The sequence below is a fragment of the Aquarana catesbeiana genome, linkage group LG04 (genome assembly GCF_042186555.1).
Source record: "Aquarana catesbeiana isolate 2022-GZ linkage group LG04, ASM4218655v1, whole genome shotgun sequence".
Taxonomy (NCBI): domain Eukaryota; kingdom Metazoa; phylum Chordata; class Amphibia; order Anura; family Ranidae; genus Aquarana; species Aquarana catesbeiana.
The window spans coordinates 169,623,500-169,638,128 of NC_133327.1; the positions used below are offsets into that span (position 1 = coordinate 169,623,500).

The 14,629-nt window shown below is 44.1% G+C and overlaps 1 protein-coding gene across 1 annotated transcript in view; it reads left to right on the forward strand.

Moving 5' to 3' along the window:
* CLSTN2 (calsyntenin 2) overlaps positions 1-14,629 on the forward strand; it is a 1,488,165-nt gene that overhangs the window by 1,448,471 nt on the left and 25,065 nt on the right. The window lies entirely within an intron of this gene.

Genomic DNA, 14,629 nt, shown 5'->3' on the forward strand with positions numbered 1-14,629 from the left:
CCCCAAAGCCATGATTTAGATCCACCTTTAAAGGGGGCTCTATATATATATATATATATATATATATATATATATATATATATATATACACAGTATGTTGGACAGTTTCTAGAGACAGTCGGACACATCCACATCCTAGATTAATATGGAAGAAAATTAGAGAGAATACACCACTCCCTCAACAGGTGATGGGATTTTTAAGGATGTGTATGGAACTGTCACCAAGGTAAACACAACAACAAAACAATGTTCATAAAAAATATTATATTTATTACAAAAATTAATCAATTAAAAGTTCACAGTAATGACATTTTGGTCATAAAAGAGACCAGTAATCAGTACAGCAAAGACATTTAGTCATAATTAGTCAAATCATAGTTGATACTTAATACACAGGATACAAATAGATGCTTGTATATGCAGAAAGCTGACGCATTTAGCAGACTTGTTATCTGCTTCTTCAAGGCAGCTCCGCATACATCTATAACATTGTGTAAATTATAAAGAAATAACATTAGTACCAACAACAATTTTTATTATTGTATTCACATTTATAGAAAAATTATATGCATATAAATATAAGTGCTCACCAAAATTTGTAGTATTGATACTCTAATGAGCGTAACACCAAAGAAGGAGCGAGGATGACACCCCCCGCAATAGAAAGGCGGTAAATCCAGATTCAACCGCTTGGTCTGATGGACATTGGACCGCATAAAGGGCTTGAAATAAACAAAACCAGCGTTGGTCTAAAAAAAACACATAATATCGTTTAGGGAAATATGTATATATATATATACACATATATTTATATATTCATGACCACAATGGTAAACAAATGAGGAGCAGAATGCGGCAATTAACAATATAGATTATGGTGTGGGGTATGAATAAAGCCACCCCACTAGCCCATATCTTAAAAATACCCTCTTACCCAGAAGGGTCACAATCCCATCACTTAATTAGATGAAAAAAGGGGCTTAGGGCAAGAATAGAAAAATAAATACACTATATATCTTAGGATGAAAAAACATAATAATCCTCATTAGAGTAACAAATGACACCTATAGCATTGATATAGGGGCTCAAGGGAAAGATAAGCCCATTAAATATATATTGCCAGATAAAATAAAAGAAACATCTAGGTACCCACTTAAAGACCAGCCTCGTTTTGGATTTTAGGTGTTTACATGTTTAAAACAGGTTTTTTTGCTAGAAAATTACTTAGAACCCCCAAACATTATATATTGTTTTTTTTCTAACACCCTAGAGAATAAAATGGCGGTCATTGCAATACTTTTTTTTGCACCGTATTTGCGCAGCGGTCTTATAAGCGCACTTTTTTTGGAAAAAATTCACTTTTTTGAATAAAAAAATAAGACAATAGTAAAGTTAGCCCAATTTTTTTTTATATTGTGAAAGATAATGTTACGCCAAGTAAATTGATACCCAACATGTCACGCTTCAAAATTGCGCCCGCTCGTGGAATAGCGTCAAACTTTTACCCTTAAAAATCTCCATAGGCGACGTTTAAAAAAATTCTACAGGTTGCATGTTTTGTGTTACAGAGGAGGTCTAGGGCTAGAATTATTGCTCTTGCTCTACCGGTCGCGGCGATACCTCACATGTGTGGTTTGACCACCGTTTTCATATGCGAGCGCTACTCACGTATGCGTTCGCTTCTGCGCGCGAGCTCGTCGGGACAGGGCGCTTTAAATTTTTTTTTTTTTTATTATTTATTTTACTTTATTTTATTTATTTTTTCACTGTTTTAAAAAAAAAAAAAATTTGGATCACTTTTATTCCTATTACAAGGAATGTAAACATCCCTTGTAATAGAAAAAAGCATGACAGGTCCTCTTAAATATGAGATCTGGGGTGAAAAAGTCCTCAGATCTCATATTTAGACTAAAAAAAAAAAAAAAAAAAAAAAAAGTCGTTTAAAAAATGACACAAAAAAAATTGTGCCTTTAAGAGAAGTAGGCGGAGCCGACGTAATGACGTCGCTCCGGCCGTCACATGGTATAGAGACGGGTGGGGGCCATCTTGGCCTCACTCGTCTCAGTACCTCAGCGGTGACAGGTCCCGATCTCCTCCGCCGCTACCGACGGCTCCGGTAAGCGGCGGAGGGCGCGGGAGAGCGGCGGGAGGGGGGTGGCACCTCTCCCGCCGCCGATAACGGTGATCTTGCGGCGAACCTGCCGCAGAGACCACCATTATCGTGTACAGAAACGCCGGCCCTAAAGATGGATACCTCGGTTGTGGCAGCAGCTGCTGCCGTTACCGAGATATCCATCTTTAAAAAAATGACGTATATATACAGTGGCCAGTCGTGAAGTGGTTAAGATTATTAGGCAGAATAAATATGACAATACCTCAAGGTAACCAGGCAGGAAAGGACCCCAAAAGAGGCCAAAAGATTGGGTACAAAAGCACCTTGATATAGCCACACTCCTCACGCTGTAATGATGGTATGCATCCCCACATTACCACCATACAAACGCTCTGCTTAAAAATGTGATCCCAACAGGAAGTGAATGAGCCAAAAACGGAGTGATGACCTCACTTCTGGTGCGGGTGCCCCTGCCAGTGTGCATGCTCTGGTCCCCCAGTCATATGACAATTAATCCAGGACACAGAGTGCAGGCGCAGCCACCCACTAGATGTTAACAGTGGATAGTAACCGAGGAGAGAGAAAAACCTCCCCATCCACCAGGGGCCCTGAACGTCCAAACAATAACCTAAAGCGCCAGGGGATCAGCTCGCTCCCAATGGTGATACGATCACAGCATATCTACCAATACATAATTGACATATTTGCAATAGTGATATAAAAACATACTAAGACAGTACCAACAGTCTTCAAGTGTAATGAATTGGATGTATGGAGAATATTATTTTTAGAAACAACAAACACGCATTCACCTTGGTGTTATAGAGTACATTTTTTGAAGGAAAAAATACATGGTCCAGATATCAGTGAGCATTACATTATTTAGAGGAACGGTTTAAAGGAGAGTATTCATACCAGGCGGACTAGTTGCTCTTTGATTATACATCCATTTAGCTTCTTGTTGAAAGATTTTCTTATCAAAATCACCTCCCCTTTCCATTTCAGGAATTACTTTCAGCACAAAAAATGAAATAAATGTAGGGTCATAGCTATGATTTAAACCTACATGTTTACAAATGGGTGTGTATAGTAGGCCTGCATCGAGATAATATAGATGGTCCTTAGTGCATCTCGCAAATGTGTGTTTGGTCTTACCAATATAAAACGCACCACAGGTGCAGGTAGCTAAGTATACTACACCTATGGTGCAACAGTCAGCATATGTCCTAGACTTATGGTATCCTCGCCTCGGTAATGAACAACCTTCACACTCCGTGACCCAGGGACATTGATCACAATTTCCACATCTATATGTGCCTTGCCACCCACTGCTCCTTCTAAGGGATCTGGTGACAGATAATGACTATGTACCACACTATCCCTGACAGAGCATGATTTCCTATAAACAATTTTGGGGCAGTCTTATGCCCCGTACACACGGTCGGATTTTCCGATGGACATTGTCCGATCGGAGTGTGTTGTCGGAAATTCCGACCGTGTGTGGGCTCCATTGGACATTTTCCATCGGATTTTCCGACACACAAAGTTGGACAGCAGGAGATAAAATTTTCCGACAACAAAATCCGATCGCGTCAATTCCGACCACGTGTGGCCTGTTCCAACGCACAAAGTGCCACGCATGCTCAGAAGAAATTCCGACACGGGACAGCTCGTTCTGGTAAACGTAGCATTCGGAATGGATACAGCACTTTCGTCACGCTGCAATGTTCAAAATGGTTTAATACAGCGCACTCTCTTCTTCTTTATAATGTGACAAGAATTAAGTAGTTTTGATGCTCATATTCACACACACTTCTCACAAACTTATTTCGTTACTATTTATCGGGATTCCCTCAATATATTTAGATTTCTCACATCTGACAACAAAATTTTTTGTTATTTTTGGACTTTAATGTAGATTCTTTTTTTGTGTTTCTCTTTTTTATTTTTTTTTTTTTTTTTGGTGATTTTTATTTGTACTCCCGAAAATGTTTGTGTGTGTTTTTGGTGACAAGTTCCCACAACACCACTAATATGTTGTTCTATTTAATCTGTAGGAGATTATTTGGTGTTGTTGTCCCTTGTTAATTTCACATTGTACTTTAGAAATGTACCTGAATCGTCACCAACAAACTGTCCTTTTTGGATGAAAACACACACAGGAGAGTAGAATTTCCCTAAAAAATTTTTATTAAGGGCTCACAACTAAACAAAGAGGGAGGCAACGCTGGAGAAACTGCAGAAGTGGGTGAAGCCTTGGACCCCCAGGGCACACATCAATTATTTAAAAGCAAAATTGGTGGCCTGAGGAGTCCTTATCTAAGGGAGGGCAGTCTGGTCCAGAAGTCCCAGAGATCCGGAAAGCAGCAGATGACATCTGTGTCCCCAGGCTGTGGTCATACAAGAGACTGCATCTTCTGTCAGACCAGACTGAACCCAGGGTCATCACTCTTTGGTCTTCTTTCCACGCTTCCTTACAGGCTTTGGCTGTGGTGGTGGAGTTGTGGCAGCAGGAGGAGGAGGAGGAGGAGGATCGTCCCTCTCAATGACATCCGTCTTGTGTGTCAGTTCCCCACTCAACCCCTTACGAAGGACTTTATAAATCAGGTCCTCAGAGATCTTGCGTTGGCCCTCCTGCATGCACTGCAATTTTGTGGCAGCCATGCAGGCAAAGGCCTCTTCAGGACTGGGGAAGGCTCTGAGGGACGCCGAAGCCTCCTGGATCAGCCTGTATGCTGAATCCTGCACGGGACTCGGAGTGGCCTTCCTGGCTCGTTTATATGGCAGGCGGAGGGGAGGGACCTGAGACTCAGTCAGGCTGCGACTGGTCCCAGGCTTCTCTTGGCTGACACTTAGCCCCGCCTCCTCCTGGCTGCCACTAATCCCCGTCTCCTCCTGGCTGACACTAATAATCCCCGCCTCCTCCTGGCTGCCACATTCCACAGCCTCCTCCTGGCTGAGGTCTTCCTGTGTATGAAAAAGGGACACAGTTTTAGTTTTTTATTCATCAATCACACACAATTTTCACCTCCTGACTGCTGCAAATTGAATGTTAACAAATATAACAGACTATCCTTCTGAGCCCAGCATTTTTCATTCTTGTCCCAATTTTGGGTGCCCACTACTGTCTATTGATATGTAAAGCACTTTTTTTAATCAGCAATTAGTGATCAATAATAACATCTAATAAACATCATTTATTTATTGACCAGAAATCTGTAGAAGAATGCTATACCTGACTCCAGCTGGGCTCCTCCACTTCTTCCTGGCTGGAAGGCCCAGGTTGGACATCGGAAGCCTCGGCTGGGGTGGAAGGAAGAGTGGAAGGAAGAGTGGAGAGGGATTCCCTGACTTCAGTGTGGTCTGACAGAAATCGCAGTCTCTCATAGTTCCACAGCCTGGGGACATAAATGTCATCTGCTGCAGCTCCGGACCTCTGGGAATCCGTGACCTTCTTGCGCTCCCTAAGATAAGTGCTCCTCAGGCCACTAATTTTAGCTTTTAAATAGGGGATGGTTGCTGTGGGGACCACCGGCTTCACCAACTCCAGCAGTTTCTCCAGCGCTGCCTGCCTCTTCTGTTTGTGATTATAGTGGGGGTGTCTCACTTGCCACAGACAGGGCAGCTCCCTGTACTTGTCTATGAACAGGGGCAGGAAATTGTGGTCGTTGAACCCATCCATTTTCTCTGCAAGACACAACACAAGACAAACCCTAATGTCAGGCCAAACTCCCCTAATCTTGTTACAATATAGGCTTCCATTTCGAAGCAGTATAGGCCCAAGTTTAGATCCTACCTTCGTTAGCACGATCGGCGTCTCCAATGCTCCTTCCTCCGCTCACAGATCGTACGTAAGACGCGCGCATTACGATTTATACACACTGCGCATGCGTATAACTCCGCCCGCCCCTGACGTTCTTTCTAGTCTAGTCCCCGCCCCTTTTCATTCGGCGCAGTGGAGGAAGAGCACATGGCGGAGAGACAGCAGGATAGTGCTAAGTACAGCAACGAGGAGGAGGAGGAGGAGGAAAGGCTGGAGCCTGAAACGTCCCGATCCAGAAGGAGATTAAAGGACTCAAATATGTCCTTTGGGGAGATGTTGGAGATGGTGGACATCCTGAAGAAGGCCGACTATGATGGAAAGTATGGGCCTTACCCCAACCCCAATGTCAGAAAGGCCAAGATCATGGCGAAAGTGGTCAGGAGTCTGCACCGGAAATTCGGGGTACGACGATCGAAAGATCAGCTCAGGAAGCGGTGGTTGGACCTGAAATTACGAGAACATGAGCAGTACAGAAAGATCCGGAGAGTGCTGCAAAAAAGTAAGTAGTTGTGCTGTGTTCCTATTCTTTTTGTGTTTATTACGTTCGTGCTGCTCCATGTGCTTTTAGGAACTGTTGTACAGTTTAAAATGGCAACTTTCATGTTCATGGGCACATTATTCGTTCGGATCACACATTGTTATTTCGGACGATAAAATACCATTGTTTAGGCCATATGCATTTGGCCACCATTTTGACGCCCTATACTTGTCTTCAAAGAATTGGGTTGTGTAGATGGCTTTGTTACTAGAATGAAATGCAAACTAGATTGTGTGTAAGGAGAAGACACTCAGCAGCTGTTTTCACATCTTGACACTGGAGCACTAGTGTGGGACACAAGAACACCATTTTTATTAGGGGGGCCACACAGGTGCCCCACTGTATACTATAGGGGGGGCTACATCTGTGAAGCTTTTACCAAACAGGTAAAGTATTGCAGCTTGACAAAGGACACTAAAAAAGCTACATCTTGGAACTCGGCTAAAATAGACAATTGTACCCCACTTCCAAGCAATGTTTCATCTTTATAGTTCTGACCTCAAATATCTGTGTGCTAATTATACCATTTTTGTTTTACATAGGGGAGAAAAGACTCGGAGGACACCCCTCATCCGAGGAGACCAGAGACCCCCCCCCCTCTGGAAGAAGGGGAAATCCACCCAACACAAGCTGAGCAGGAGGATGAAGACGTGGTGGAAGTAGTTACCACAACAGGTGAGTGTCTGCGACCACAGGCTCAGATAAGAGATGGATGGCGGCATTTTTTTGCAAACCTAATTTATTTTGGGTTTCCTCTCTTTTTAGGTGATCGTGAGGTTGTGGATCCAGATCCTTTCACATCCGAAAGTGCCCAGATCCTGATCGGGGAGATCATGGGGTGTAATTTACAATTGGAAAACATCAAGCAAAACATCAATGATGTTATTCCAAAATATAAAAACATCATTGATGTTTTGGGGCGAGTTTAAAACCCCGACAAATCACTTTCTTCTTTTGTGTGCTACAATGTGCGAAATGTTTTTGTGATTTTTCCCAAAGCCAAATTTGGAGGATGCACACAGTGTGTCAACATGTGCTATCTGCCATCACGGGAGATCAATGGACGTGTTTTGGGGGTGCAACCCCTTCCTCAATAATAAAGTAGCGGTGAGGAAGGGCTTTCTCCCCCAAAACACATTCCTTGATCCCCCCTGATGGCAGATAGCACATGTTGACATTGGGAAATTTGTGTGCATCTTCCAAATTTGGCTTTTCCAGGGGTGATTTCCCCCCATCTGAACGCTATATCAAACACAGTTCCTAAATACTCATGTCTGATATTGCCTTCCAGTTCTACCAAATGTGAACTTTGTAAGATCAAGATTTGTGTCTTTCTTGTTGGTTTTACACAGGCCTGTTTTCTATAAAATGCACATTTTGATTTTGGATAATGACACCACAAAAATTGGTATACAACAAACATGTTGGTTTGTCAGGAAAACCTTTGGTAAATGCACATGTGATTGTGCAGGTATTAAAAAGATTGTTCATCAAGAATGTGTGGATTATTGTCTCAACACTACAACACTTTTGGGGTGATGTAATTGTTGTTTTATGAGAAAATGGGGGTTATTTCCTAAGGGGAAATCCACTTTGCACTACAAGTGCTGTTTCAGTGCAGTTGCAAGTGCACTTGTAGTGAAAAGTGTCTTTGCATTTAGTAAATAACAGCCAACAGTGCTTTGTATAAGGTTACACAATCACGACATTTTCTGGACTCCACACATTTCTGTCAGGGTCAGCTAAAACAAACACAAGCAGTAAATGTCCACAAAGAAGAGCCTGGGGGGAGATGCCTGTCGAGAACTTGAGGTCCTGCAGGCTTCTCCCTGCGGCCAAATACCGCAAGGTAGCGACCAACCTCTGCTCCGGAGTGATGGCTTGCCTCATGCAGGTATCCTGCCTGCTGATATAGGGGGTCAGCGAAGCCAACAAACGGTGAAACACGGGGTCCGTCATCCTGAGAAAGTTCTTGAAATCATCAGGATTATTCTCACGGAGCAAAGGCATATGAGAGAACTGGTCACGCTGAAGCAACCAATTCTTGGTCCATGAACTCCTCCCCACCCTGTTCATGGGTTGGACTTGTGTCAAGGTCAGGACCCCAACACCAAGCCCCCGCACAGCACGAACTGTACGAGGAGTACGCATATGAAACATGGCTAGAAAACGGTCGGCTGCTCAGAACGAAGTAACAGAACGCACTGAAGAACAGCAAGGCCTGTGAAGAGCGACCTGAAAAACAGCAACGAGCAGGCAAGATCACACAGAAAACTCCGATACGAACTGACTGCACGCACTGAAGAGCAGATACAAACCCACAAGCACAAACTGAACGTCAGAAAACGATCTGAAAGCCACGAGTCTGAAAAAGCGCGAATCGTCTCTCACCAAACTTTTACTAACACGAGATTAGCAAAAGAAGCCCAAAGGGTGCCGCGCTTGGTTCTGAACCGGCCTTTTCTAGTCTCGTCGTACGTGGTGTACGTCACCGCATTGTTGGCGATCGGAAATTCCGACAACTTTGTGCGACCGTGTGTAGGCAAAACAAGTTTGAGCCAACATCCGTCGGAAAAAATCCTAGGATTTTGTTGTCGGAATGTCCGAACAAAGTCCGACCGTGTGTACGGGGCATTAGACATATTTTGAGAGTATTGGATCTTCCACAAGAAATTGCCGATTGTGAGCAATCAAATTACGAAACTGATCCTGATGAGCACTAAAGGGTGTAATGAGTTTGGTGGTGGAATCATTACTAAGAGCCCTGGATTTAAACTGCGCCAGGGAGGAGGATTTTGAGCTGGAAGCTAAAGCGCTTTTTGGACGATTGAGTCAGAGGGGCTACAGTAAAAAAGTCCTCAAGAAAGCATACCAAAGGGCCAAATCCAATCAACAAACAAACCGAAGTATGCTTCTTGTAAGTGGCTTTCCACATTATTTCCGCTCATTCTCTCTTGGGTAAAGATCTTGTATTTGGAAACATTGCCAGGTTGGACCCTCTCCTAGGTGGATTCTCGACTCTATGTCTGGACCCCTTCCCAGCTCACTTACCAGCCAGCCTGCAACAATCTGAATTGACCCTGTCTAACAATTCACGTTAAAAACAAGAGGTTTAGTTTTCACACGTTTGCAAATGAATATTTAAGCTGCAGCAGCCACATCATGGCACCCCAGTTTACTGCAGTCCTAACTCTATAATTTTGAGAGTCTCCAAAGCTGGAGCACATATAATAATGGATAGATTTAGGTCAGGTGTGCCTGGAGGAAGCCCTCCCCTCCTTAAAGGTATAGGAATGCACTGAACACCCAGCAAGGGCACAATGGCATCGAAAGGAATTCAGTGCATCCCCTCACCAATTCTCCAACTATACAAATAGATGGCAACATCCCTACCTATAACTAGCCTTTGCAGAAAGGAGCACATGGCAGAGCAGCGCATGTCAAAAAACAAACAAAAATTCCCAACTCGCTTGCCAGTCTGCAAAAAAACATATTGACCCTGTCTAACAGTTCACGTTAAAAATAAGGGGTTAAGTTTGCACACATTTGCAAATAAATGCATAGGCTGCAGTGGCCATATCATGGCACCCCAGTGTACTGCAGTCCTAACTCAATCATTTTGAGAGTCCCCCAAGTTGGAGCACATATATAATAATGGATAATAGATTAAGTGTAGGTATGCCTGAAGGAAGCCCACCCCTCCTTAAAGGTATAGTGATGCACTGAACACCCAAGGGATCAATGGCAGCTGAAGGTATCCAGTGCATCCCCTCACCAGCTCACCAACTACTGAATACAAACAAATGGCAACCACCCCAACCTCTAAATAGCTAGTTAGTGGTTGGGGTGGTTGTCATTTCTTTGTACACTACCTTATTCACCTGATTTAAGATCTTGAGCTATTTCAGTTGATATCCAACTATATCAAAGAAACGACCTTCCTGAACTGGTAGCCATACATCGTGACCTAAAGAGTCGGGCAGGATTCAGCATGCCATGGTTTAGTAAGGCAGCCCTTGTAAACATGCTAATACTTCCAAGGTTGCTCTACATTATGCAAACAATCCTGATACAACTTCCTTTGCCTTAATTTCCAGCCTTCAGTTAAAAATGCATGGTCTTTCTCTGGCAAGACAAACACCCAAAATTAAATACTTGCACCTTACCTTGCCAAAGCAAAAAAGGGGGCATTGGTCTACCTGATCTTCACAAATATTATTGGGCATGTCAGCTCACTCGAATAATAGATTGGAATTTTCACAAGAAAGTCAAAGAACAGGTCTCTCTTGAAAAGTCCTTAATCCTTCAACTCTTGAAGGCATTGTTGTGGCTCTCACCACAACATGTTTCCAAGATAGCAAAAAAAATCTACTGATAGGTCCCTCTCCTAACACTTTCTACTGGATCAAGTCAACTATCTCGGACATTCTCACACCAGGCCCCTTGATGCCTTTATGCCTTTATGCCTGAATCCAGCATTCACACCAGTGTTTCTATAATCTATACAGTGGCATTAAAATGTCTAATGCCCCGTACACACGGTCGGATTTTCCAACGGAAAATGTGTGATAGGACCTTGTTGTCGGAAATTCCGACCGTGTGTAGGCTCCATCACACATTTTCCATCGGATTTTCCGACACACAAAGTTTGAGAGCAGACTATAAAATTTTCCGACCACAAAATCTGTTGTCGGAATTTCGGATCGTGTGTACACAAATCCGACACACAAAGTGCCACGCATGCTCAGAATAAATAAAGAGATGAAAGCTATTGGCTACTGCTCCGTTTATAGTCCCAACGTGCGTGTTTTATGTCACCGCGTTCAGAACCATGGGATTTTCCGACAACTTTGTGTGACCGTGTGTATGCAAGACAAGTTTGAGCCAACATCAGTCAGAAAAAATCCTAGGATTTTGTTGTCGGAATGTCCGATCAATGTCCGACCGTGTGTACGGGCACATTAGACTCGTCCCTTTTTCAACATGCTAATTTTTTTACATATGAGGCTGTTAATGCCCTTACTACACCACATACAGTTACAATATGGACAATCTACAGATAAAACACTTTTTAAATGCACAAGGCACCTCCTTCCTCTGGACTAAACCCCCACTCTGCTGGAGACATTATATACCAGGAAAGTCCCACAATGGTACATGATCTTAACCCTTTACGTATCATTGCTTTGGGAACTCTCTGCAAACTCCAACCCGTCAAGGAAAGGGACTGGAATTCTCTGCAGAAGAATGGGAATCCATTGCACTTTGCACTTATATCCATGAGGGCTCCTTAAAAGTACCCACCTAGGAAAACGGGTACAACATTTATACCCTCTGGTATAGAACCCCTTTTCTTTTGTACAAGTTCTCCCCTTTGATCCCCAATGTATGCTGGAGTTGTGAAAGGGAAGAAGGAATAATGCTACATATCTTGTTGGTGTGTTCCAAGCTCCAACATTTTTGGAGGAAGGTACATGAAATGATTACAGTTGTCACTACTGACACACTTGACTATTCCCCAGCGCAATATCTACTATACTATATGTCTTTACCCCAAAAAGCATGCTTTACATTTCTTGCAATGTTTATTGTTAACACCACTAAACAGTGTATCCCTTACCATTGGCATTCGGATCAGGTTCCGATGATAAGAGAATGGCTTCATAGACTCAGCAAAATGGAAGAGATTGAGGAATTGATCTATATCACTGAAGATAGACTTACAAAACTGACCACAAAATTAACTTCCACATAGTAATGCTGAATAGGGATGGGCGAACGGTTCGGCCCAAGCATGAGTTAGGGCCGAACATTTGCCTGTTTGGCCATTCGCCAAACACCCGAATTTGCAGTGTGTTCACCCAGTGTTTGCCCAGATGAGTACAGTGCATTCTGCACCCTGATTGGGCAAAACAAGTGAGTGCCCCCCCTTTTGAACCATACCAGGCCACACGCCATCAACATGGGGGGGTGGGTGCTTTTCTCCTCATGTTGATGGAGACAAGTGCCTCATCCCCACAACCGCGGATGGTGGTTTTGGGGGTCTGCAGGCAGGGGGCTTATCAAAATCTGGAAGCCCCCTTTAACAAGGGGGCCCCAGATCCCGTGCCCCCCCTATGTGAATGAGTATCGGGTGCGTAGTAGCCCTACCCATTCACTAAAAAAGTGTCAAAAAGTAATAAAAACAAGAGACTTTTTTTTGACAAGTCCTTTATTAACCACTTCTGGCCCGGCCCATAGCAGATGACGGCCAGGCGGTGGTTCAGTTATCCTGACTGGGCGTCATATGACGTCCAACAGGATAACATACCGCTGCGCGCCCACGGGGGGCGCGCATCGCAGTGATCGGTGGATCAGTGTGTCAGTCTGACACACCGCTACACCGATCTTGGTAAAGAGCCTCCGGCAGAGGCTCTTTACCACGTGATCAGCCGTGTCCAATCACGGCTGATCACGATGTCAATAGGAAGAGCCGTTGATCGGCTTTTCCTCACTCGCGTCTGACAGACGCTAGTAGAGGAGAGCCGATCGGCGGCTCTCCTGACAGGGGGGTCTGCGCTAATTGTTTATCAGAGCAGCCCCCCCTCAGATCACCACACTGGACCACCAGGGATCGCTACTAGGACCACCAGGGAAGGGGCAACATGTGGATGGCCAGGTATGTACCCCATGGCCATCCACATGTGCCCAGTGTGCCAAATCTGTGCCAATCAGTGCCCACAAATGGGCACTTATTGGCACCATTATGTTGCAGTGATTCCCAGCAATGCCACCCTTAGGGGCATCACTGCAAACAAGCAGTGCCATCAGTGCCACCCATCAGTGTCCATTCATGCCACCTGTCAGTGCCCATCCGTGCCCATCAGTGCCCATCTATCAGTGCCCATCCATGCACATCTGTGCCAACTATCAGTGCCACCAATAAGTACCCATCAGTGCCACCCATAAGTACCCATCAATGCCACCTACAAATGCCCATCAGTGCCACCTATGAGTGCCCATCGGTGCCACCTATGAGTTCCCATCAGTGCTGCATACCAGTGCCACCTATCAGTGCCCATCAGTGCCACCAATCAGTGCCCATCAGTGCCGCCTATCAGTGCCTATCATCAGTGCCCGTCAGTGCCACCTCATCAGTGCCCATCAGTGCCGCCGTATCAGTGCCCATCAGTGCAGCCATATCAGTGCCCGTCATTGAAGAAGAAAACATACTTATTTCCAAAAATTTTTAACAGAAACAAAGAAAAACTTGTTTTTTTTCAAAATTTTCGGTCTTTTTTAATTTGTTGCGCAAAAAATAAAAACCGCAGAGGTGATCAAATACCACCAAAAGAAAGCTCTATTTGTGGGAACAAAATGATAAAAAATGTGTTTGGGTACAGTGTTGCATGACCGCACAATTGTCATTCAAATTGCGACAGCGCTGAAAGCTGAAAATTGGCCTGGGCGTGAAGGTGTCTAAGTGCCTGGTATTGAAGTGGTTAAAAAATAAAAAAATAGTATCCCTGGATGTAAATCCATTGTCAATCACGCAGCCCGCCAACCTGAAAAAAAAAAAGCGCTCCGCTTTCTAGGACAGCCTCCTGCCAAATGCCTCCTCTGTGCTTTGACCGTTCTTATATAGGTAAGAGGCAGGGCCATCTGGCAATGTCACCTGGTGGCCCTACCCCTTGCGACGTCACAGGCCCAGCATGCACCTGTCTGTGATGTCAGAAGGGGTGGTGCCACCGGGTGACGTAGCCAGGTTACCCTGCCCCTTACCTATATAAAACATGTTTGCATTTGATACTACATTGACCCCCATACCTCATTTATAGGTCAATTACTTGCATATAAACCTTAAAAATGGGCACTTTTGATTTTTTTCTTTTTGGCTCCCATAGACTTCAGTGGGGTTTGCCGTTCAAGTTAGAACACTTCCCCTGTTGGGAGTTCTGCTGTGAAGTGAATAGGGGGGGTGTTTGGCCCATGTCTACTGCTGGATTCACTTAAAAAATTACTGCTGCTTATCTTAGTTATGGCAGCTAGTTGGACTTTTAATGTCAAATGAAGGCTGACTGAGAAGATCAACTGCAAGCAGTTGTGAGCTGGCTTTGCTTCGGGCAGTGGGGGATGTTGGAGAACAAGTGGGGGATGAAGTATTGAAAAGTATTGA